At 47.6% G+C, this 27132-nt stretch overlaps 1 long non-coding RNA gene across 3 annotated transcripts in view; it reads right to left on the bottom strand.

Annotated features, from left to right (window-relative positions):
- The window catches only part of LOC138580971 (uncharacterized), a 71076-nt gene extending 52417 nt beyond the window's left edge, over window positions 1–18659 (bottom strand). For all 3 annotated transcript variants that reach the window (XR_011304384.1, XR_011304383.1, XR_011304385.1), the window contains exons 1-3: window positions 18546–18659; window positions 18115–18245; window positions 17912–18024 (exon numbers count right to left, since the gene is read on the bottom strand). This is a non-coding gene — a long non-coding RNA (uncharacterized lncRNA). The remainder of the gene's footprint in view (window positions 1–17911; window positions 18025–18114; window positions 18246–18545) is intronic.
- Between the last annotated feature and the right edge of the window lie 8473 nt (window positions 18660–27132).

The raw sequence follows: 27132 nt of genomic DNA, 5'->3' as shown, positions 1-27132 counted from the left end.
GTGCACCATGTACCTCATCCTTCCTGGGTGGCCTCCCCCCCTGGTCCACACATGCAGGCTTGTCCTGTCTTTGGGTTAGATCCTTGGGTTCCCGACACACACACCCCTCCTGCTTCCCCTTTCCATGGGCTTGCAAAGGGTGTGACCAAGTGACAGTAACTTACACAGTGACATTGGGCTCCCATGAGTTGTGTGGGCAGTCTGTAGTCAAAACTGTGTGTACATCCCTAGTGGGGATTGTTGTTGGATTCTACACTGCATGGTGTATTGATATATGCTTGAGCATCCATGTCTTTCTCCTTATAGACATGTAGCTTCTTCATGTCTTCACAGGTCTGTCTCCTTTGCAGATGCAGTTCATGTTGTATGCAGTACACTGACACATTTGCCTGACAGCAACACTCTGCAGTTGGAAGGGGTCGATGTGCTGCCTTAGTCAGGTTGTGAGACTTGCACTACTTTCATTTTATACTGTCATATATTGCCACTGTTTCATCCTTGTGCTGCTGTTTTGTGTTGCTGGTAAGTATTTGTTCATGTGTGCTGGTTTTGATTGATTACTGGGAGCATATTGTCTGTGGCCTGTTTCCATTTGGGACAGTGCACTTTGTGACACTTGTGTCATGTGTTATGCATTCATTTGGTTGCTTTCACATTGCATGCCATGCCATGGTGTGTTGGATAGCTGAGATGGGCAGGGGTTGGGTGACATCCACTATTTTGATGTGGTATTTTGCAAGGGGGTAGTCGTTCATGCTGCATGAATGTGTGGCTTTTTGGGACACAGCATTGGGTGTCTTTAAGTAGCTAGGGATGCACACAATGTAACACTTACAGGTGAACAATCACAGGCTGTATGGTTGTGACAGTTGACTGTCCCTTTTGTCATCATCATTGATTGTCAGCTGGTATGTTCCAGGACTGTGTGCACTCCGCAGGTGGCAGGGGTGGGATTTTAGGAAAAGTAATTTGCCACTAGCTGGTTACGGGCTGCCTCACCACATGCCCTTTCACCTCCCATGCGCAGCGGCCGTGCATGTGATTGGGGATGTGGGGGCACCACCATGTCCACCACCACACCCCGCCGGGTTGCAACATTGTGCAGGACACATGCTGCCACTATGATCCTGCACACTACTGGGGGCGCATATAGCAGCTGCCCACCAGAGCGGTCAAGGGAGCGAAAGCGTGACTTCAGCACTCTGAATGTGCGCTCCACTATGCCCCCGGTTGCAATATGGGCTGTGGTGTATCTTACCTCGGGTGGTGTGGTGGGGTTCCGAATTGGCGTCATCATGTAGGTGCTCAGAGGGTAGGCACTGTCCCCTGGGGAGGTGATGATGGCTATCATTAGTGGTGTTTTCACATTAGTCAGTATCTGACATGCATGCATGTGCAGAGGCATTTATACTCACCAATCAGCCATGTGTCGCCATGCCGCCCAGCTTCCAGGTTCCAGTTTAGGGGTGACATTCTGAAAATGAAACTATCTTGGCTTGAGCATGGATAGTTGGCATATACTTAAGTGATGATTCCCTTGGCATCACATACTACCTGCACGTTGATTGAATGCCAGTGCTTGCAGTTTCGATATATGTGCTCAGTGGCCCTGGGAGGACATAGAGCCACATGGGTGCAATCAATGGCACCTAGCACTTTGGGGAAGTGTGCCACCCTGTAAAAGTCCTGGACCACGGCCTGCCTTTCTGCAGGTGTTCTGGGCATGTATATGTGCCTACGGACTGAGGGGCGTGCAGTCATGATGACCAACACCTGGTGTAGGCAGCATGACTGCATGGCCTGTGACACCCCCCCACTATGGCACTTGTCTGCTGAAATGACCCAGTAGCCAAGAGGTGCAGTACGTTGAGCACCTTTTCCAAGGGGCTCAGTGCTTGCGAGCACAGGGTGGGTGATGTGAGGTCATCCTCCTACTCCCTCACCAGGTCTAGGATTATGTGTGGTGGAAACCTGTACCTCCCATACACCTGGTCATCAGGCATCCCAAAAAGGCTGGTCCTGGGTAAAAAAAATGTGGGGCTTGGCTATCCTCCTCCTCCTGCGGTGTCCCACGACCACTGCTGCGAGGAACGGTATATTCATTGTTGCGTCTGAGCTTGTTTGTTGTTTGCATGCACTTTTATGCTGCGCGGGGCCGCTTACGCCTGCTTCCTGCTGGCGTACATGTTTCCGGATTAGCGCGTCTTTTTTGGCGCACGCCTTTCCCCTGTTCGATTCCATGAATACGTATTGTTGGCGCGCGTGCGGCCGTTGCGAGCGTTTACCTCCTGTACTTCCCCCGTAACGCCCACATTTTCACGCGTTGCTCCCCATTCTGCGTGTTATGCCCCGTGTTCCGTCCACTTCTGCTGTGTGCACTGCGCTATGTGCGCTTTCCCTGTGCGCGTAGCGCATGCCGTTTAATGACGTGTGCGCCCGCGTGCGCCACCCATGATTTTAGCGCACATCCCAGGATTTACATGCGCACTAAATTCCATGAATCAATGTGTTTACTTTGGCATGAGTGCGCTGCGATTTTCACGCTTGCGCTGCGATTTTCACGCTTGCGCTCCCCTTTTCGGTGCACATTTATTCCATGAATCGGCCACACAGTCTCCAGTCAGTGCACCAGAGATTCTAGACTAACTGTGGTAAAACCAACATTACATTTTCTCTCCTGTTTCTCCCAGCCACTGAAGTTGCTTGGGCTGTCCAGAGTGCTGCCCCACACTCTGCAATGTCCTGTTATGCTATGATATTGAGTCTTTCATTGCACACCATCTGCCATTTTCACACTTTCTAGGACCTTCAGGATCTGCAAGAAGTGGGTTAAAGGAGAGAGTTAATGGATTGTAACATCGAAGCTGCACTAGAATAGTCTCATTACAATGAGTAAAGAAATTAGATGCCCCTACACCAGTGAGTTTGCCACTCATCCACCATCTCTGAAGTTAGCGCCTCCCCCAACATTTGAAGGGTTAGGCCCCACCTCAATTTTAGCCTAGGTGCACCCCTGGATGTGTGCACTTGCATTTTGATAGGTAGAGGGGTAAGGGAAGCCTTTCCCCGAAATTGGCGGTATTAAAGTTTTACTGTTTGTTACAAAAAATGTTCTTGAACAAACGCAGTAAAACTTTAAAGCTGCTGCTTTCAAGAAAGACTTCAATCGCTTCCCGCCTATTTTCTGAAGTGGCCCTTCCATCACCACTTAGCCCCCACCTCCCACCACCCCCCAAATGTAGGTTTTGTTGCGCCCCTGGCTTGTCATATGGCAAAATAGCCACCCAGAAAGCTGTTAGCAAATGTTTGAATATCCAATAGGGTGGCCAATTCCCTGATACTCATGTGTTTACTTCTAAAGTAAGGCTGCACCTCTACCTACACGCCGTGCCAGTCAGAAGCCTGTCACTGCATTGCTTCACTGGCACAGATCACAGGAAAGATGCGCTTCGCTCCTCCCCCTCCTGAACCACCGTCTTCTGTCTCTTCCCCCACAAAAGGCTGCTGCCGTGCTCCACCTTTTCCCTCACCCGGTATGAAAGGCGCTTCGACCCCACGCACGTACAAGTCAGAGTACGGGTAGACTCTGCCGCCCTCTCTGTTTCCAAGTCAGGGAACGAAATGGAACACAACGTAGCAAAGTACGAATCTGGTCACAGGGAAAGGATGGGTGGAAGGACTCCTAGAACTGGCCAAAGAAAAGAAAAAATACCATCAGCCTGTTTAAATAACTTCTCGGGCTCCACAACTGGAAGTCTCAGCAAAGCACAATCTATGCAAGTCTTTCACTGCCTGGCTCCTATTATTTGAATATTTTTGGCTTTTCCGAACAAAAAACGGATGTGCGTGCTGATGACAGGTTTGCACTAGTGCCGGCCTGTGTGAATTTAATAGCCAGAGGCTTCTAAGCGCGGACGCGGGGATCAAACCTTTGTTGCTCGGTTGTCTTGCTTCCAAGGCGAGCACGTTGCCCCTGAGCTATCCTCCCGAGACCTATCGCCTGTCTGTGCACGTGACTGCATTGGTGTAGGCATACAAGGGGGGGGGGGGGCTGTGAGTATGTGTGGTGGTTTGAGTATACATCGGTGTGTGTGTGTGTGTGTGTTGTAAATACCTGTGCCAGTGAGGGCAACATATAAAATATGGTAGATATAGTTGGCATATCAAATGGGTTTCGGGTGGTATTATGACAACATATTAACTACAATGGGATTGTGAGAGCATAAGATGGTAAACATGATGGCAGTGCATGACAATATCAGGCCACACTTAGGTCTAGGGTATCTGCGTTCGGTCGTAGTCCTTCATCTAGATTTATAAGGGTATAATACGGCTATTTGAAGACTCTTCCAGCTCTATGATTCTACCCCCATCCTGCTTGAAAGTATTCCTACCCAGGCCTAGTCAGGAAAGAAGGGGGCGGCAGAGTCGGTGTGAAGGAGTCCGAGGCCTGATAGAGTGCTAATCACATACAAGGAAGGGCTTTGTGCTGACCTCTGAGGTTTGTACGCTTCTTTATATTTAAAACATCAGGGGTTTAATGCTCAGCTAGCAGGGCAGTGGCCTAAAGAGGCTGGCCTGGTGGTTTTGGATGATGAACAGCGGGGGCGTTTTGAAGTGTCTGTGGATGTCCATGAGGTGGAAAGGACGGTCAATAGACTGTCCCGGTGTAAGACCCTGGGATAGATGGAATCTCAGTGGAAGTGTACAACGCGTATGTGGAGATTCTGGCACTTAAATTACTTCAAGTGTTTTTTGAAGCCAAAGAGAGAGGCAAATTCCCGGATTCAATGTTGTAGGCATTGGTAATAACCCTGCCCAAGGAGGGAAGGCACCCAATCGTCTGTGAGTCATACCGTCCCTTTTCTATGATCAATGTGGATACAAAAGTCATGTGTAACTTGTTGGCGGGCCATTTCTCGCCACTTATGCAGACTCTGATCCATGCCGACCACACTGGAATGCATAATTTAAGGTGGCTACCTTTGATCCTGGACAAGTACAGGCAGCCGGAGGAGAGGTTGGCGGTGGTTAGTCTGGATCTGTACAAAGCATTTGACTCTGTAACATGCGACCTTCAGTGGATGGTGTTGGAGGGAATGGGTCTCACGGTTTAATTTGTGGAGTTGGTGAAATTATTATACAGGGTGATTTCACCTCCATGGCAGGTGCGTAGGGAGACGCCTCACAACAATACGAGACTTGAGGGTTATTTAAGGACCACTTGTGCAACCCCTCAACAGGAAGCTATCCTTACAATTACACAAATGCCACGAGGGTCTAGTGGTAAAGGAGAAGGGAAATAGTCGCAAACAGAAATTACGCAAGATCTCAATCTACAAAAATGACAATTTATTGGTACACAAATATTTTATTACATTCAATACAATTCATTCGCAAACATGTTGCCTTACTACTTCTTAAAAATGTAGACAGTCGTTTAGCTCCAGTGATGGTGTCTAAACTACCAACGCCACCACTATTACTGTACTCCGGAACATAGAAAAACTGTTATCGGGCTCTTCAAAACTGTTAAACTAGTCAATTACTAGTTTTCACACCACAATAACTTGGCTAAAAGCTCATCATTGCTATTCACTCATGCCTGCCTACACTCAGTTCACTCATTCAATAATTCATACCGCTTTCACCCAACATGTTTCATTCCTCTCTATACACATTAAAAAACTTCAACAGGAATTTCTTCAGGGGTTCGTCGACTCCCGCTCCAGCTCAGGTAGCCATCTTTATAGCCTTTGTGTAACCTCTAAATCCAGCCACACGCGTCACTTCTTCTCTTTAATATGAAGCTGTACACTAATATTATTATTCCTGAGAGGCTCTTTCGCCTCTTCTGAAAACGACATGAACACTGGTATTAATGACCATGTATTAGTTTGCTTTTAATTGTTGGCATGTATCCGACCCCATCTCGTATGTATCGGACTCCATCTCGCACATCCCTTCTTCTGTTTATAATTACTCTGTAAGATTATTTTGAAAATTGTTCAAAAACCTTTTTTATTTCAATGGAAACAACACACTCCTTCGTTTGTTGTGGAAGGCCTAGGTTGCTAAGATTCACTATTCAATCGGCGGGTATCCGTCTTCCTACTTGTACCTGAATTGTTCATTCGAAAACAGCTGCCCGTTAGTTGACACGTGTTTTTTTTTTAGTCTCGTCAATATCAGGATCTACCTCCCATATGTATGAAGTAACAACCCGTAAACACTACATTACTTGTGTTGTCCTAGAATAACAATTACACATTGGTCACTTACAAGAGTGACAGTAGGCCCTTTAAAACTTGTATAAACATTGTAGCTTACGTATTTGCTACGGCACCATTCTTCCAATGTTTGGCTTCCTCGCTTCAGTTAATGCCTGGCCGTTTGCTTGCACTCAGTCTGCAGCTTCTGTGCCTCCGTGCTAAAAGGCTGGTAAACACAAGGGTATTATTAGTAGCGATCCCCTATGACTGGCAAGACTATAACCCTCAGGATATAGCAGCTTTTATTCCATTTCCAAAAGCGGCTTACCAGTGATCCTTAGTTGATTCCGAGGCGGCTTTGTTCAGGTCGTGTCCTCGCTTCTGATGGCATTCACGATCTCCTAGTCCTACTTCTATGTTCTATAACGTCTCTATCATTCTTTTTGCATAGAAGTAGCGACGGCTCCAGGTGATTCAGTGGTTGAAGTGAGCGGGAGCGGTTGGGAGCGGTGCTCTTCTACTTTTTTAAATTAGGTTTTACAGCTCCTACACTCTTACTTTAAAAAGAAACCGTTCTGGAACGGTTTAGTTTTTAAAATAACACTGTAGGAAGAAGTTGAAACTTGCACTTTCAGTGCACTGCACTGAACATTCCCTTAAACAGCAGGCAAATGTGTTTGGGGGGTTGTATTGTGTGTGGGAGGGGGCAGGGCAATGGGGGTTGTGAGGAGCGGGGCAGGCTAGCAGGGAACATAGTTCCACTACTTCTTTGCTTACACTTCGACCACTGGGGAATTTACATAGACAGATTTTGCCGACGCTCTCTGTTGCATCGTGTTAGAGTGTTCAGCCTGTTTCTGAGTCTATGGGTCTGCCACCTCGCATATATTTCTACTTGATGCGCATGTTACATCAATGTGGTGTGCTTGCACACCTCTGCAGTATAATTTCTCTCTCTCATTCAGTATGTCTATACTACGGTAACATTCTATTTCAGGAATGCTGCACATAGTCGGTTGATGTGCATTACGGAATGGTAGCGGGACACCGATTCGCACCAAAGGGTCAGGGGTACTACACTGTAAGTATTCATGCATTTGTTTTCATTTTATCAAGGGTCTAACCATTAGATCTGTTTGTTGAGGCCTCTCTCATTACTTCCAGTCAGAAAAATCATATGTTGTTCATTAGCCCATAATTTCCTTTTTGCATTGTTCAGATCATTCCTGATTTTCACTTGGGATAAGACTGTCCACATAATTTGATCTGCAGTATGGATGAACTCAATGCAATGGTCCACTAAGGATGCAGTTTGCACTCGATTCTATGTCAAGACGGTGGCGAGCATTATGCTTCATCTTCTTATTTTATTACTCTCCAGCAGTTTCAACAAATTGATAAAAAAATTTCAATACTTTCATTGAAACGTTTTTTGTTTTTTTTTCTTTTTCAAAAAACTTCATTTCCCATCAGTCTTAGGTCCCTGTCCCCAGTGTCCTGGTCATGTGACCTAGTCCTTCCTCTTTGTGTAACCTCCTCTTCTTTTCCTGCTCTCCAAAGAGAAGTATCCTTTTCATTTAGCTGCGAAATTAGACAGCATTTGTATTAGGGTATTCATATGGTTAACTGGATAAATAAAGATTTCATTGTACTAGAGTGGGCTTCACGCTACACTAGGCGCAGGGACCGCGCAGCATAGAGGATTATACTTAATAGTAAACTTTAGATCATCCGGCGGCCCGTGCTGCATTTCCAGCACTCCAGGGACATGCCAGAGGCCTTCGTTCTCACTTGCGTACGACGCGAGTGAGCAGGGAGCCCGCACCCTTGAGGGGGCGGAGCCGACTCCAAGAGCCTGCCAGGGCCTTTCTCCCCACTTGCGTAAGACACGAGTGAGTGAGGAGCCCCCACCCTTGTGGGGGCAGAGCAAGATGAGAGTGCAGCTCGCGAGGGCGGGCTTAATGCCAGGAAAACCAGCATAGTGATTAGAAGAGCGCGAGGCCCCCTCCTTTGGAAAGGAGGGGCCAAAACGCTTTGCGGGCAGTGCGCCCCAGACTCCTGACAGTGACAGATCATAAATCATAGCTAATACACACGAAGATTCCGAAAGGAGATAAAAAGAAAATACATCATTACAGCTCGAGCAAAGCATACCATTAATACAGTGCTCAGCACTGAGTGAGATAGAAGCTGCTTGTCAATAAAGGTGCAGCCTCAATTGGTCAGAGTGAGTAGTGGACGTGCCACCCCACCTGAGAAGGTATTTCTAGGCACCTACCAGCACACAGCATGGCTGAGTTTGAATCAACAAAGTACTTGGAAAACTGGCACGCGCTTTCCAACGACGCTTGGGTGCTGCAGTCGGCCAAAGGCTTACACATAAAAAGAGAAATAAGGAACTGCCTCAGCAGACCAGTCACATCACTGTGAACGATCGCACGGATTGTAGGCCTATTAGCGGCATCAATTCAAGTGATATTTCCAGGACCCCTGCATTATCGGGCACTACAGAGGCTGAAAATAAGACATCTACAGCAGGGCCTCTGCTACCACCAGCTAGTGCCTCTAGACCAAGAGTCCAGAACAGAGCTGGAGTGGTGGCTACAGAACATGGAGGCATGGAACGGCAAAGCCATTTTCGGCGACTGTCCAGACATAGTAATGAAATCAGATTCCAGCAGAGCAGGCTGGGGAGCCCGGTGTGGGGAACTCCAAACAGGAGGCAGATGGAGCTCGGAGGAACTCAGACTGCAAATAAACTGCCTAGAACTGTTAGCCGGCTCTTTCGCGATCAAAGCCTTTACAAAGGACAAAGTGAATTCATGTATCCTACTGAAGATGGACAACATCTCAGCGGTCAGTTACATAAATCACTTAGGTGGAACCAAGTCCAGATTATTAGCGGAGATAGCCAAGGACTTCTGGCACTCCTTCCTGGAGTCGGGCATTGCAGTAATAGCAGAATATTTACCAGGCGCTCACAATGTAGTGGCAGACTGGAATTCCAGACATCTAACAGACTCCAGTGACTGGATGCTGGACAGAGCAATCTTTCGGCAGATAGAAGAGCTCTGGGGGCCAATTCACACAGATGTGTTTGCGTCCAGACTGAACACACAGAAGAACAGATTTTTCATGGAGGCTGGATCCAGCGGCAGCGGGGTCGGATGCCTTCCTACAAGATTGGAGAGAAGAGACAATATACGCGTTTCCTCGTTTCGTAATGATAAGCAGAGCCTTAACAAAAGTACGCAGAGAAGCAGCAAATCTGATAATAGTAGTTCCGATATGGAAGTCCCAAGCATGGTTTCCAGCACTTATGGAGCTAATATCCGACTATCCAAGAATGTTGCCTCAAAGAAAAAAACCTTCTAACGGACCCAGTTGGGTCGTGTCACCATCTCTGAGAGCAAAGAGGACACTGCCGCTGATGGCGTACAGGATAGCAGGAGACGCTGAAATCTCCCAGGAATTTTGGTGCAAGCTGCGAGCATCATCGCAGAGTCAAGGGCCCCGTCGACTAGAAGGAGCTACGACGCAGCGTGGAACAGATGGTCAAGGTGGTGCAAAACGAGAAGTTTTCATCCCGTTTCTGCCCCTTTAATAGAGATATAAAATTTCTTGGCAGAACTACTACAGGACGGCAAAGCCTACAGAATGATAGGATTATATAGATCTGCAATATCAGCAGGACATACTCCTATTGAAGGAGTCCCAGTAGGGGAGAATCTGGCAGTGATTAGACTTCTAAAAGGGATAAGATTTAGGAAGCCACCGCAACCAAGATACGATTTTCTATGGGACGTAACAGTCGTACTACAACTATTAGCAGACTGGCCCAGCAATAGATACCTATCGTTAGGCAGACTGTCGGGTAAATTGGCAATGCTACTATGCATGGTATCATGTAGAAGAGTAGCAGATGTCAGAGCACTAGAAATAGACAGAATGGTATATGGACCAGACGGAGTGACTTTCCATCTGGCCAGGAGAATGAAGACAGATTCCTCCACAATAACATATCCATATATGCAAGAACATCCGAAATGGTGCGTAGCCGCATGTATAAAAAAATATGCAAATAAGACAACTGAGCTGAGACCGATGGGGACGACCCAATTGCTGATAGCGCGCACGAAGCCGCATAAAGGCGTAGCGACAGCCACTATAGCGAGATGGGTTAGAGAGATTATGAGTCTAGGAGGTATAGACAAAATTTGGAGAACACTCAGTGCGAGGCGCAATGGCATCCAAGGCACTGAGGCAGGGTGCAACGTTGCAAGATATATTGAAAGCAGCTGATTGGGCGAGTGATAATACGTTCAGAATGTTTTATTTTAAACCTATTAACACACTAGCAGAAGCTATGGTAAGAAGCTTTGAACAAGCATAATGCTCGCCTCTGTCTTGACATAGAATGAAGAGTCCCCCTGCTAATAGCACAGGGAGCTCTTGATTCTATTAAAGACAAGGAGGCGAGCATTACTTTCCCGCCCTAGATACACAGGCAAGACAAAATGATAACAAGGAAATGTACTGTGATATGTATCAGAATAATTAACAGGATTCCCTCTCAGAATAGGGTGTGTATCCGCCGCCCTAACATGTACTGTTGTTTGGAGATGATCAGAAGAACAGTTGAAGACGTACAAGAAAACAATGGGACACGTTGACCAAGATCGCAAGTTAGAATGCGAGGAATCGTCGCAGCAGAGCTCTACAGTTCAGAGACTTTGTGGAACAAGTTGACAGTTCAGTCATGGTTAAGATTGCAGTTGGAAGCAGTCAAAGAAGAGGTTACAGGAAGAGGAAGGACTAGGTCGCATGACCAGGACACTGGGGACAGGGACCTAAGACTGATGGGAACATTTTTTTTTAATTAATTTGTTGAAACTGCTGGAGAGTAATAAAATAAGAAGATGAAGCATAATGCTCGCCTCCTTGTCTTTAATAGAATACAGAGCTCCCTGCACTATTAGCAGGGGGAATCTTCATTCTTAATACAGCTTTTGTGTTCTGTCATCCTTATTTTAAATCTTTCTTTCTGTTTTGCCTATGTAGAGTTTTTTACACGGATACAAAATGCCATATATGACAATTTTCATATTGCAAATCGTGAAGCTCATCTGTTTCCAAGGTCTACACAGTCCTATGTCTATCTCTGAGCTTCTAAATGTCTGGGAACAACATGAGCACGTCCCACATGGTGAATGACCGCTTCATGCCCATGACTCTGTCAAGGTCCTCTGTCTTTCTGGTTGCAAACTGATGTCATTACGTTTAACCTGATCTTTCAATTGTTTGCTCCTTTTAAATGCTTTGATCTGTTTCTCAATCGGACATGTGCCCTTTTCCATGTTCTTTCAGTTGTTGTTCACAATTTCTTGATGTGATTTGACAGATTACTGAAAGTATTCACAAACACAAGTTTCTCACCCTCTCTTTTGGATAACTGCGTTTCTCTGTATTCCAAAGGGGACTCGCGGCTGTTGTTACTTGTCCTTTTCATACCTTTGGCAGTCAACCTACTCGGGTAGACTCTGTTGTGTAACCTCTCTCTAAGGTCAAATGCTTCCTTTTTTAAATCTTGTCTCAGCGTGCTGTTCCTTTTCAGTCTCAGAAATTGCCCCAATGATAAATTGTCTCTCATGTATCGTGGGTGGTAGCTACTGTAATGTAACAATACGTTACAGTCTGTCACTTTATGATAGGGTCTTACAAACAGTACTTTGTTCATGTCATTAGCCATAATGCTAATATCTGGAAAGTTCAGTGTATTTTTACTCATGTTTAAGGTGAATTTCAGGTATCTGTCTTGCCCATTAATCCACTCAAAGAACTGTCTTGCCTCTTCATTCGGTCCCTCTCCATACAACCAGAATGTCATCTATGTAACGTCACCATATACGTACCTGGTTTTTAAAGGGGTTGTTGTCTCCATAAATTCTGTTGATTTCGAAGGCTTCCATATATAAATTGGCAACACTTGGTGCTAGTGGTGCCCCCATTGCCGTCCTGTGTACCTGATGGTAAAATGCTTTATTGAAACTGAAATAATTTTCGGTTAGCGCCATGTGCGTGTTGATGTCTGATATTCACAGTATGATATGATATGATATGGCATTTGTAACGCGCCTATATGCAAGTATTTCAAGGCGCGATGAAGCAGGGAGGGGGGAACAAGGGGAAGACAGACAACGATCCTACTAGGCCAGGTGTCATTTAGATCGCGCAAGTGCAGGGGTAGGGGGAAGGGAAAAAGTGCAAGGGGAAGGGGAGGAGGGAAGTGCAGTACAAGGTAAGTAGAATAAAATAAATAAATAGGGCCAGCAGGTGGCAAGTGCAAGGTAAGTGCAGGCAAGTGCTGGGAAGGGGGGGCTGTAGGGATACAGAGACAGTCCCGTAGTGCAGGGGTTGCCACGGAGGCAGTGCAAGTGGAGAGTGGCTGGGCCCAAAACCGAGGTCGGTGAGAGTGGCCCAGTTGAAGATTCAGTGCAGTTTCAGTGAAGAATTTAGCAGGGGAGAGGGAGAGAGAAAGCAGAGGCAAAGAGGAAGGTTTTGAGGTGCTTCCGGAACCGGAGATGGTTCTCCTCAAGTTTCAGGGAGGCAGGAAGGCTGTTCCAGAGGGAGGCCCCTGCTGCGGAGAGAGATCTACCCCTAGCTGGTTGCTTCGAGAAGCGGCTGACCCTGAGGGAGTTGGAGACGGATGAGCGAAGGGCTCGGGAAGGAAGATATTTAGGAAGAGAGAGTTGAAGGTATTTAGGCCCCAGGCCCCAGAAGGCCTTGTGGACAATGCAGAGGGTTTTGAACTTAATCCTCGCAGCCACTGTGAGCCAGTGTAGAGATTTCAGTCCTGGAGAGAAACGGTCCCTGGGCTTGAGGCCAAGGACAAGTCTTGCAGTTCTGTTCTGGATGAGTTGCAGAGGGCGGAGAGTGGAGGCAGGCAGATTAAGATAGAGGCTGTTACAGAGAACCAGGGCTCAGGAGACAGTGAGCTTCTGGGGGAAGGAGAGGAAGGGAAGAATACCTCTGAGGAGGTGCAGCTGGTAGTGTGACTTCTTAGAGACGTCCGATATATGAGGAGAGAAGGAGAGTATGGATTCGAAGATTACCTCGAGGTTTTTTGCCTTGCCGGTAGGAGCAGGAAGAAGGCCAAGAGAGGCTGGCCAGAGAGCTGCAGGGAAGGAGGGAGTGGGTGAGCCGATGAGTAGAATCTCAGTCTTACTGGCATTAAGGCAGAGGTAATTGGCGGCACACCATTCCTGGATAGCAGATAGACAGTCAGAGATGAGGGAAGGAGAGGAGGAGGCCGAGGGTAGCCTGAAAGTGAGCTGTGTATCGTCCGCATAGCACTGAAAGTTGGGGCAGAGAGCGGCGATGCGGTGGGCAAAGAGTGCCAGATACTGGTTGAACAGCCAGGGAGAGAGATTAGATCCCTGGAGGACACCAGAGGTGGAGAAAAAGATGTCAGAGAGGAAGGACCCCAGTTGGACCTGGGAGGGTGAATTGGAAAGGAAAGAGGTCAGCCACGCCAGAGCCTGACCAGTGATACCCAGGTTATCACGGAGACGGTTGAGCAGGATGGCATGGTTGACAGTGTCAAAGGCAGAAGAGAGATCGAGCAGAATGAGAACACACAGAGTGTTGGAGTCGAGGTTCAAGAGCAGGTCCTCACGGATTTTCAGGAGAGCAGTTTCCGTGCTTCTGGCAGCTCTGAAGCCAGATTGATGGTCATGAAGACTACCAACAGATTCAGCATGGAGGTTAAGCTGGGATATGGCCAGTTTCTCCAGGAGCTTCCCCAGGAAGGGAGTGATGGAGATTGGGTGATAGTTAGCCGGGCAGGAGGGGTCGGAAGAGGGTTTCTTAAGAAGAGGGTGCACAAGGGAGTGCTTAAGGGGGGATGGGAAGACTCCAGAGGCGAAGGAGTGGTTGCAAAAGTCAGCCAGGGCAGGAGCCAGGGAGGCGATGTGGTCCTTGATAGTTTTGGAGGAACAAGGGTGAACCTGTTTAGACAAGACCTTCATAGATCGGACTTGTCTGGAAACCTCGTCAGCAGAAAAAAGGTGAAAGGCAGAGAAGGAGGGAGGAGGGGTGGCTGCAGAAGGGCCAGAGGAAGAGCCGGGAAGAGAGGGAGGGAGGTGATAGGAGGAGAGTGAGGACAGGATGTCCTGAGTTTTAGAGATGAAGTGAGAGGCCAGTGCAGTGCAGAGGGCCTGGGAGGGGACAGGAGAGGTAGAGACTGCAGCAGGGTTGGCAAGCTCCTTGCAGATTTTAAAGAGTTCGGCCGAGTTGTTAGATGCCGCAGAGATGCGGGCTTGGATAAGGGCTCTCTTCTTGGTGAGAACGGAGAGACGGTATTGCCTTTGGAGCAGGCGGCAGGCCAGTTTGTCAGAGGATGAACATGAAGCACGCCATTTCCTCTCTGCCACCCTGCACTTGCGTTTTAGGGTGACGAGATCCGAGTCATATCAGGAGTTACATTTGGCTTTGGGCTTCAGGCGGATTCTCATGACGGGGGCAAGGATATCAAGAGTATCAGATATAGCAGAGTGGAGCATGGAGAGGGCTGTGTCAGGGTGGGAGTCAGCCGAATGGGAACGGGGGGCGAGAAGGTGGCAGCGAAAGCCTCAACTGTCACGCGCTTCATGGGTCGGATGACCGAGAAGGTGGGTGGCAGTGATGAGGGTGGCTTTGCCTGTGGGGTAGGGAGGGTGAGGTGGGAGGATAGGAGAAAGTGATCACTCCAGGAGAGAGGAGTGGAGAGAGGGACGGAGAGGGGAAGGTCAGAAGAGATCAGAGCATCAAGAGTAGGCCCAGACGGGAGAATAGAGAGTGGGAGAGAGTCACAGAGGTCACGAAAGAGTCCAGAGGAGGGACAGGAGGCATCCAGGTGGATGTTGAAGTCACCAAGAAAGAGGAGTTGAGTGGTTGAGGACAGGAGTGAGGAGGAGAGGTCAGCCCACTCAGAGAGGAAGGAGGAAATTTGACCAGGTGGCCGATAGATAGTAGCCATGGTAAGGGAATGGCTAGGAGAGCGAGAGAGTCGGCAGACAAGACATTCAAAAGAGGAGTAGGTCTGCGTAGGAGTGACAGTGGCAGGAATCCACTCAGGGAAGATAAGGGGTACACCCCCCCCTGCACGGTTGGGCCTGGGCACAGAGAGGATCTTGTAACCGTCAGGTAGGAGTGTGTCAAAGCTGGTGACAGAGCTGGCCGTGAACCATGTCTCAGTGAGACCGAGGACGTCAAGGTCCAGTTCCTCAAGAAGGGGACAGATATCAGAGGAATGTTTGAAGGCAGAGCGAGAGTTAAGAGTGGCAATGTGGAGAAGGTTGCCATCCTTGAAGGACTTCCGGGGAGGGTTACAGATCAGAGGTACGCCCTGCAGAGGTATAGAAGAAGGAGGTGAAGTAGGAGCACGAGAGGGGGCAGGGAGGGAGGGTAGAGGCAAGGTAGCCGAGGACAGAGGAGGGGGGACAGCAGGAGAGGAATGGAAGTTGATGAGGCGTGGGAAGCGTCTATCAAAGAGGTGAAGGTTGGCCTGAGGGCCTTGGACCAAGACGGTCCCATTAGCGTAGACATTAATGATGGCCTTAGAGGAGCGGAAGGAGGCCAAGAGGACATTCGAACGGGTGCCACCATTAATGGGAGAAGAGGAGAAAGGAGAGAGCACAGAGACCATACGAATGGTCCATAGGTCAGGCGAAGGCACGAAAAAAGAGGATGTCAGTGAGAGTTTCCTTGGAGCAGGCACAAGTGTAGGTGTCAGCGATAGGGAGGCCTGGGTTGGAGACCAGGATGTCCTTTTTAAACTTTTTCCTACCAGATTTAGTGAGGAGAGCAGGATAGTCAACAGAGAAGCAGTTAGAGAAGATAGGCGAGATAGAGAGCACCATGGAGTAGGAGGTAGTGGGGGGGAGACAGACGATACAAGAGCACGCAGACAGGAAGTGAGCGGCAAGCCCAAGTTTACCACATTTCAGAAAAAACAACAGGAAATGCGTATTAGGTACACAATGGAGAGGCCACCTAGGTTTGAGAATCCTGTGAGGGGAGAAGACCCTAGTTTACCACATTTCAGAAACAACAGTAATGCGTATTAGGTACAGAGGCCACCTAAGTTTGAGAATCCTGCGAGGGGAGAAAACCCTAGTTTACCACATTTCAGAAACAACAGTAATGCGTATTAGGTACAGAGGCCACCTAAGTTTGAGAATCCTGCGAGGGGAGAAAACCCTAGTTTACCACATTTCAGAAAAAACAGTAATGCTATTAGGTACAGAGGCCACCTAAGTTTGAGAATCCTGCGAGGGGAGAAAACCCTAGTTTACCACAACTGTGGAACACAGTGAGGTGAAGACACCATGCAAATGAAGTGACCAGGTGTAGGTGGGGTGGGCCGGGAGAAGGTGGAGATAGCAAAGTGAAACTGGCGCCTGGTGTCCCCTGCAGACACCTGCAGACACACAGGAAGCCGCAGTCGTAGGAGCCGCCCTTTGCCTAAGGGGCCCTTAGCCGAGGGGGCTGCCGGGCAGGAGGCTGCCCAAGGGGTCAGATTTAATCAGAAGGCACCCAATGGGAGGGGGAGCAAGGGGGGGGTGTGGGCGGGCAGGTAGGCGGGAGGGAGGGAGGTCCAGGAAGTGGCTGCAGGGGGAGGGGGGAGGGAGAACAGCGCTCGGAGCACGGGCCCGTTAATAATTTTAAAAGCACACAGAAATACTCACTGGAGGCCCACAGGGGCCAGGCAGGGATTAAACCTGCAGGCTGGGCACGGCTGACGGCGGCTTCTCACACCCGCTCTGCTCGTGGAAAGTAGCGTGTGTGTGGGTGAATTTGCATTGATGGGTGTGTGAGTGTTGAGACAGGTTTGCATCAGTACCGGCCTGTGTGTGCTTGAGTGTATCACCTGTGTGTGCACATGATTACATTGGTGTAGGCAGACAAGGGTGTGGTTGTGAGCATATGTAGTGGTTTGAGTATACATAGGGGGGGGGGGAATACCTGTGCCAGTGAGAGCAACACATAAAATATGGTAGCAATAGTTGGCATATCAAATTGGTATCAGGTAGTATTATGACAAAATATCAATTACCCCCATCCCGCTTGAAAGTATTCCTATTTCAAACAAAACAGGGATAGTGGGGATTCTTTAAATATCACCTCAGAAATCTGGGGTGTTGTCCACTTTGTTAGCATTTAGTAACAGTATCACACAAAACAATGGACATGTCGGGCTATCATTCTGACGTTATTTATTGCACTGCTATTGTGTACCCTAACACTTGCCCTGCACAGAAGAACATCCTCTCCCTGGGTGGTCTGGACAGACCCTAGGTAGTGCTGTGGCATCGCCTAAATAAGAGAGATAGGTAAGAGGGAAACTCGCCCTAATTCTACAATGAATACAGCTCTTGGCAAGGTGATACTTTCTTATATGCAATTAAGAGGTTGTGCATTAAGAAGCAGTATTTATTCATATACTGCCTGTCTCGGTAGGACAAGCAGTTCACGCGGGACTATAAGTCAGGAAGACAATTTATTTGCCCTCTGTGAAGTATGCCTGTACCACTCGAGAGTTTAGTGAAAGACAATAAATATATAAAAATACATTTTAAAAAAAAATTATATATATGTATAGGATTTGCACTGGATTTCAAGAATGTGTAACTTTTAAATAAATCATCAGTTCGGTTTACCTGATATTCACACTTTAAGGAGATGTTGAAACAGCGGCTGGTCATGCTGTCTCTGTTGTGTGACTCTGAATCTTTGTCCGGCATAAGCACGGTCAGTTTATTCTCTTTTTGCGCTGTGGGAAACACAGGGGAAATAGATTGTATCTTATGGGCTTCGGAATCCCAGTCTCAAGCATATTGTCATCCACTTTCACCCTGTTTACCTGTAGGTGCAGTCTTCTAATGGCAGTTCAGCAGTTGCCCTCAGTGTGGACGGACTCTCACGATTAGTTTGCAGTCTCTTTTAATGCTGTCATCCGCTTCAGATGTATGGGGAGCTTGTTACGGGGTGATACTATAAAGGAATTGTATATAGATAAAACAAGATGGATGGTTAGTCTATTATGCCCCCGTGTTCTCGGGGTGCATACGGTCTCTTAAGAATCAGGAGCTATATCTGGCTATGTTTTCAAAATAGGATAGATCATTTGTGCTAGTATAGTGTTCATAGGTGGCCCGGTGCAGCCAAGGAATTAATGTTTTTTTGCAACTGGCATGTGGTATCCTACATCTATTAGTCCTATTCATCAAGCTGTCGGCACAAGTATGCCCACGGTTTGGGTATGGGGGAGGGGTAAGGGGGAGTGGGTCTTACCTGTTTCTCCTCCATATTTCTTTGCGAGCTGGCAGCGAGGCTCCCACATTGGAATCTCGCGCTGCTCGTATTGATGCTTACGGGACCTCCCTGGTATGCCGTGTAATATAATTGCTTCTCAGGATCGCGGGTCGCGTCACGTGATCGATTTCCGGCCGCCATCTTAGGGCGGGCTTGCAGTATATATTCGAAATGAGCTCCACGTATTGATCGCTGGCCCTGTCAGTGGCCATAGTGGTGTGAGTGAGGTACTACATGATGTGTTATTCCCCATGGGCTGTGTTGGATGTTTTTCTTCATGATCGCGCAATCGAATTCGCGTCACATGGTCACTCTGCTAACGCCATCTTGGGGCTGGCTTTTAGTGTATGCTGGGGTCTGCTGTGCGCCATCTTGGGACTGGCTCAAAGTCTAAGTCTCTGGCCCTGATAGGTGCCACAGTGATGCGTGGCATATATTTTATGTATCATACATATAGTCGTCAACAAAATCAGCGGAATTATTTGGGCCTCATTAGGAGTTAGGTGGAAATTCAGAGGTAAATCCTCCAAAAAATAGCCCTGAGGAATTACCGTTACCAGCACTTGGTCAGGCGGAATTTCCACCTAATTATAAGTGGTGGTGTGGGTGTAATTCCCCATTTATTTTGGGGTCCATTATACCCAATGGGGCTCTTCTTTGCGGAATTATCACGGAAGAATTACTGCTGCAGTAATTCCTCCAATTCTGCTGATTTTTTGGCGTTGAGTGGGAAGATTTACCTCCAGGGTTTTGCTGGAGGTAAATCCTCCACTCAAAACCAAAACTCATAATTTGGCATAGTGGTAGAATTGGTGGTAACTCAGTTACCACTAATTCTACCACTAACCGCCTAACCCGTAATGAGGCTCGCTATTACCGCCAAATCAGCCAAATTACCTCCAGAAATTGGAGGGAATTCAGAAAAAAACTCAGTGCAGTTACCTCCATCAAAAAGTTGGAGGTAAATGAAGACAGATGACTGAAATCAATGCACAGGTGCACCAGATCCACTCAGGAGAAGCAGGAAAGGGCCACACCTACCCCCAACACACATCCAAGCAACATGCAGCCCCAAGCAGACGTTGATTATGGGATCCACAACCTACTACTATACATCCAGCTACAGCTGCATGCAAGACCCCAGCAGGGAAGGAGACAGGCACCACAAAGGCACAGGAGACGTGTGCTGCAGATGGTACCCATACCACGTGTCCACCCATCCGCAAGGCCACTGACGGACATCCAATTAGTAACCTTCTATCGTTTGGATCATCCCACCATCACATACCTATACCTGCTCACTCTGATCCTGGCCGATCTCCAGAGTGCCATCGCAATCAGAACTGTCCCACCCCCACACTGAAGCCTGTGTCAGTCCTATATTTCTGTGTCACGGGCGGATTCCAGCACACTGTTCATACACTGCATGGGATGTCCCAGCCCACTATTTCAAAGGTGCAGGACCAAGTTCTGGACGCGCTCATAAGGCATGCCAATCAGCACATTTCCATGCCCATCACACAGGCGCAGGTGCATGCAGCAAAGACACGTTTCTGCACCATTGCCCATTTCCCCAACACTATAGCGGCATTGGATTGCACACATGTGGCATTGGTGCCCCCACAGGCAATGAATCAGGCATACTGGAATAGGAAACAGTACCATTCCATGATTTTCCAAATGACATATGGCGCAGACCTCACAATCAGCCACTGCTGCGCCTGATACCCTGGTACCACACATGATGCCATGATACTGAGGAACAGCACCCTACTAGCGTACATGGATGCATACAGAGGATAGCTTACCTGGCTTGTGCATAAGTAGTAGTCAATCCAAATAAAACATAACACTGTCACTCACATGGCAGAATGATGAGTAATGTGCCACAATTACAAGTCCCATGATACATCAACAATAACGCACTCAACAGGCGACAAACCAAAACTGACCTACCCAGTACACAGACTGAACACAGGACCTTCTAGCATGCAAGGCAGTAGAACGCAATCAGGGCACCCGTCAAACCCATTCCCTGACAAAGCATCGCCATGGTCCGTACATGACCCACTGTCACATCAATAGTGACAACTACATTGGTGATGGCATAGCAAAGACAAATAAATGATGAATGATGTACCATACAATGTGAAGGACTACAAGTGTACCATGTAGGACAATTTCCATCCACTGCATTGTAACCAGGGTGCACCATCCACATGCAATGATGTGCGCACATTGGCCAACATCACATCAGGACCATATACATGTACCCTGACCCACACAGCACTACGTCTCACACAATCTATTCATTTATTGCAGGTGACGCAACCTATCAGCAGTTACTGGGGCTGATGACACCCATGAGGAACCATGGTACACCACATGAGATAGCCTACAATGAGGCCCAGAGGCGGACCAGGTCATGCATTAAACGCTCATTCGGATTGCTGAAAGCCAGATTCAGGTGCCTCCACCACACAGGTGGTCCCCTCATGTACAGCCCTGAGAAAGTAGGCAAAATAGTTGTCATATGCGCTATGTTGCACAACTTGTGCATACGAAGGAAACCAGAAAGGTCTCCAAATTATGACAATTTCCCCCAGGCTCAGATGAGGAAGATGTTGCAGGTGACTACAGGGCACCACAGGACATACGGGTGAAGTGAGGGAAAGAAGAATCGTCTGCCAGGAGCTCATGGACAATTTCTTCTGACGTGCACACATGCACCCCTAGACGTCAATGTACATTCACTGAATGCACATTAACAAGACCTGGGCATCCTCATCCTCGTATCAGGTACCCTAGATTTCCCCTTTCCTCCTGACATGATTCCACTTGTCTGGGGGTTCGATAGCTCTCCTCCGGCCTGATTTTTGACATATTGTGTTTTCCAAAAGGGCTGCCGCAGTGCTTCCTTTTCACGCATTGATGAATTTCCACTGGTCAACACACCGGTAATAGCAATTCCACTGGATATCGCAAGAATTATCGCTGTGACCTGGGTTTTTCAGCAAAATTCCACAGGGCAGAATACTGATACTGCTATTGTTGTGCGTGCCGCCCGTCATATTGTAATCCGGCCATAATACTGATGCACAACACGTCGATAACGGTAATTCCGCAGCAGAGAACATCCTGCCAATTCTAGACCAGACTCCTAATGAGGCCCACTATCCCTTATTCCTAGGCCATGAGCCAGAGGGACCCCTTTATAGTTAACCTTACCAGGCATCACAGTTCTGAGAACATGTGGGGAGTCGAGACAGGTGCTTATCTGTGTCCAGTACTAATTAATTATTATCTTGAATTATCTTGTGTTTCCATGAAGCCTCAAGGCCTTTCATTAATTTCAATGCGTGCTACGACTTCCTTTTTGAAAAAGATGACTGCCCAGTACTGTCATGTTTCTTAGTTAGTGAACTATATGGGACACCCCTCACCCTTCTGTCAGGCAAAAAACCTAGGTGTCATCTTAGACTCCTCTCTCTCCTTCTCACCTCACATCGTGGACCATGCCAAGAAGGCCCCTGTCCGCTGCACCTCCTCAGAGGCATTCTCCCTTTCCTCACCTTCCCCCAGAAATTCATTGTCTCCAGAGCTCTGGTCCTCTCTAGGCTGGACTACTGCAACAGCGTCTTCCTCAATCTTCCTTTATCCTCCCATTGCCCCTTCAACCAATCCGGAATAGGACTGCAAGACTTATCCTTGGCCTCAAGCCCAGGGACCACATCTCTCCAGCCCTAAAATCTCTCCACTGGCTCCTGGTTGCTGCTAGGATCAAGTATCAAGTTCAAGACCCTCTGCATCATCCACAAGGCTTTTTGCGGCCTGGGAACCAGCCACATCGTTCTCTCCCAAAATACCTCCCTGCTAGAGCCCTTCAGTCTTCTAGCTCCAACTCTCTGCAGATCAGACGCGTCTCTAAGCAGAGAGTGGGGGTAGATCTCTCTCCTCTGCAGGTGCCTCTCTCTGGAATGGTCTCCCTGCCCCACTCAGGCTTGAGCCAGACCTCCTTAAGTTCCGGAAGCTCCTCAATACCCTCCTTTTCTCTTCTTCCGTCCCTCTCCCCATCCCCTGCTAACAGCTGCCATGGACACTAGATTCCTGGTTCCCTATGAGTTCTGCAGGGCACAAGCCCCCACCGCCCAGTCCCCTCCTCCTCGCACTTAGCAGGGGGACCCTCTCCCCTGCACCCATGCAAGGGGAGAGGGGCACTTGCCCTCCAGTCCTCCAGTTAGCACTTTCCTAGCCCCTGTGACACTCTTCCCCCTCCTCCATCCCCCCTTCACTTGTACTCTCTCCTCTTTTCCCCGCACCTCCCTTGCACTTTGCATTTTGCATAGACTGGCACTCCTCTGCCCTTTCTCCCTCACACTTCTTGTTACTGCACTTGCACAATCCGAATGTCACAAGGCCCTAGTAGGACCGTTATTGTATCTTTCTCAAATTTCCAATAAATAAATAATATATGTGTATCGTTAGTGTTGCATTCAGCTTATACATTGCTTATGATATGTTGTTCATGTCTTTATGGTTGCAAGCAATATACTTCCTGTTTGAATGCATATTCATACTGGTGTCTGTGTTTCCTTATCAAAGTGCATATTTGCTTTGTGTCTAGTGCAGGCAGGTGTGTCAGTTGTGAAGTCACCATGAAGTAGACACAGACAACTGAATAATGGTTGGGCTAGAAACTTTTATTAAATCAAAAAGAGGGTTGGAAAAAGGCTTAACTTGCCCTAGGATAAGGTGGACTTTCCCTACCTAAATAAAGCTGATAGTCTGTGTCAGGAAGTCCAAAGTAAATGTCTGTCTGTGCCCAAAAGCTATGCTTGCCCTCACATCTAATTGTATACAATGTGTAGGGATGGCAGTCTCAAACGAGAAGTGTTCAAATAAAAGTTCAGAGCTTCTTCCAGCTCTTGTTTGGAAAAGGGGGTTTCCCTTCCCCAAGGTTCAAGATAGTTCACTTTACAAAAGAGGGGGTCCCTTCCCCAAGCTTTTAAGTCTCTCAACTTTCCAAAACAACTCAATTCCTTGGGATGCTTCCAACTCTTCTGGCTTGATTGCCTTTCATCAATTTCATAAAGTTCAGCTCCTTAATTTCAGATCACACAAGTTTTCCTTCATTCAATCACAAGCTTGTGGATGATTAAGTGGCTTTTCCTTAGGTGGGTGTACTCGGTCTAGGCGCAGTTGTCGGACCACGCGGTCCACCCATTACCGGTCACGCAACTGACATGCCTTACTTGCTTCTTCTTCATAGGTACATTGCCACTGTTTCAGCTTCAAAGTGGTCCTTGACGTATTCACTGCTTAATTTGCCACCAGTCAATTGTTGTCCTTTCACATATTCTCAGGGTTCTTGCCACTGCTTATATTCTCAAGTTACACAGTTCGTTGTATTCTTATGGGGCTTGCCAATGCTGGTTCTCTCAGGTTACACAGTTCCTTTTTGTGAGGGAATTGCACAAAACTGCTTTCAATAACATCAATATTCAATAAGACTCTTCATTCACATCAGTTACTTTGTAGAAACCAACAGTTTTCTCTGGCCCTTCCTTGGCCCTGCAACAACATATTCAAAGTTACACCTTCATTTAATGCACCCTGTGATTTTACTCAGCTCCAGGTTAGCCTTCCCTTCATCTCTTTCACTCTTTCAAAGTTAGGCATTCACAAAACCTTTCACTCTGTTTGTTTAGCAGTTTTCTTTTCATCGTGATTATCACAAGTATTCAGTAACTTGTCTACCTTCAAACTCTACCGGCATTCATATTGCCCAAAGGGTCTCTCGCTGACTCGCGAGCAACCCACCTGCAGCAAACAGGTCTATACCTCAGCATCCCAGAGTCACTCAGGCTTCTCTGTCTCACCTGGTAGGCTGTCTCCAGGTCCTCTTCTCCGCATCGACCGGATCACTGTGGATCTCGCTGCTCCCACCTCGGTGTGCCTCTTCTCCAGGTTCTCTGCCATCTTGGCCATATAGTGAGGATTCTCTCTGACTCCAGGAGGTATGCAGACCAGCTCTGCTGCCAGAGAACTCTCGAATGCTCCCGACACACTCTGCAGCTCATAGGCACTTCAGGCACGCTTCTCTCTGGCTTCACCTCCAGCTTCTCCAGCAAGAGTTCCACTGTTTATTTCATTGCCCTCACCTGAGCCGGCCATTTATCCTGTCCCCTTGGCTTCAGATGCAGACAATGTTCTGTGAAGGGGCAGCAGGGGCCCTCTTAGCAGCTAACCCGATACCAGAAATCATTTACTTGGGCCACAACAAAAGCCCTGCCGCAAGAACAGAAGACTCAACCATTTGGCAAACTTTACAGTCTTTATTATCCCACAAAATGACAGGGATCACACTAGAGCAGCATGTCATTTTCAGAGCTCCCGTCCTCCGAACGCGTGTCACACCGTTTTAACTATAAGTAACGTCACAAGAACAAGTAACGTCCTTCCAAACCTATCAGGGTAGTTTTGGGAAACTAAATATATATTATATAGAGGGGTTCATTTGGTTATTGGATCACCATATCTGGTGGCTCCTCCTAGGACACCTCTACAGGTAACAAATACAAAGTTTCTGGAAAGTGGAGAAGCTATTGGCCACTGCAACATAATATGTCTTAACGTGAAAGGTGGCTACGGACTGGGTAAAACGTGTCTTCCCAGCCTTGGGACTTTGGACAGCTACCAGACTGAGTAGACCTTTTTCAGGTGATGGGAACGATCACGAAGGTGCTGTGAGTCCCCATCATGTTGCCATCTCTGATCGCCTAAGCCGTGAGAGAGTACATTCAGTTATGGACCTGTGCAGCAATTGGATCTTACCACCTCTGGTTTGATAAGAACAGCTTTCCTCCATCTACCTCGAGTGAATAGGCATTGTCCTGCTCTTCCAGGTCACGTGTGTAGAGACCACTCTATTGTTTGTAATTATGAGGATTTTAAGCTAAATTCCTTGCAGGTGTTTTATCGTCTTGGTAAACTGGAAACCTTCCATCTCTCATCCTTGGCTAGGATGTGCACTGTGTCTGCGTTGGAAGCTCGGTCGGCCCGCCTTTAGCTGAATCAGGCTGTCAGCCTTTCCATGTATTCCAAGTCTGTCTCACCTTCCCCTTCACTTCACTGTGCCAATAGCTTGCATTTTTTTCTTATGGCTGTCTGTGTTAGTAGCAATTAAGCATGTGCAAGCTGGATATATGTATTCTCTGAGTCTTGCTGTTTCTGCTTTAGCAAAGGGCATATAGATATGTGTGTCAGTCATCTATCTGTGTGAGGTATAAGCATTTGTTTTATGTCTATCTGCGATAAAGTAATGTGTGTTTGTGTAGCTTCATGCGTGGATGCCTATATGCTTCATGTCTACGTGCACCTACGTCATGAAGTCAGTGATGATGTCATTGGTTTTCACGGTTGTAGTCAGTCAACTTGTTCAATTGATGGCAACGCTATTTCTTCCATATCGGCAGTTGGGTATGGTTTGAATGGCTGCCTGAGCGAGTAATATTTCTCACATCTGCGATAAATCGACAATGGTGATGAAGTACCCAAGAGTGATGTACATCAATTATTTCTCTGCCTTGAGGCTGTGAGTCGGGTGGAGGTCACGAGGGCCACACTTGGACCTCCATCTTCAGTTTGTTCATTAAATAATGATTGTGGTACTCTGCATCCCTCTTCCTTGTCACAGTACCAGAGTCTCTGTGTGTGTAAGAGTCAATAAAGAGATGATTTGTGGCTCAGGTTTGTCTCTGACTCATCCCAGTACCTGACTGGTGTTTACTGGGAGATGATTTACTGTAAAGCTAGTGAACGGGCTGGTAAAAACCTGCAAAGGCATGGGGGGATATTGAATTTGTCAGAAAAGGGAAATGGGGAATACTGTGCCTCACCCAAGGGTGCCTCATTCCCATTCCCCAAGTCTCCTCCAGGTGATCCGCCCTCACATTTCCACCCCCAGGGTCAGGATTACAATAGCGGTGGCCTTTCCCTGGCCACCTGGGAGGAGGATGTATTGGGTAAAGAAGTGAGGATGCCCTCAGATTCTTCACACAGTGAGTTTGCTTATTCTCACCATCTTAGTTACATTAGGTCCATTTCCTCTTGTACCTTCCTGGGGTACAGCCGCTATGGTTACCTTAGTGAGTAACGCTTTGCATCTTTGTGATATTGTAGAGGAGAAAGGCCATAGCTATGAATGACGTATTCATCTGCCTGTCAACATTCCCCCCTCTGGTCGAGTCCTCGACCATGTCCCTTTTAGTGGCTTCCCCCCACATAAAGTACCTTGAGAGTCCATATCTTAATAACCCCCTCAGATTGCCTGCACGTCTTATGTGTTTGTCCATGCTCCAGGTCATGTAGCAGCACTCCCCGTCTAGCTTGCAAAATATCCATCGTCCAATGTAATTGCGTGGATCTTTGGGATAAGTACATTTTGATCCTGGAGGGGTAATAGGGCTTTCCCTTACTTGGGCATGAAATGGGTCATCTGTCTGGGTATACTTATGTCTAGGCGCATTTATGTTTATTACTATTTCCATTCCAACTGATCTTTTGG

Source organism: Ambystoma mexicanum, chromosome 3p, assembly GCF_040938575.1.
Source record: "Ambystoma mexicanum isolate Mex_15411 chromosome 3p, UKY_AmexF1_1, whole genome shotgun sequence".
Classification (NCBI taxonomy): Eukaryota; Metazoa; Chordata; class Amphibia; order Caudata; family Ambystomatidae; genus Ambystoma; species Ambystoma mexicanum.
This window is presented reverse-complemented; position numbering and strand designations above follow the sequence as displayed.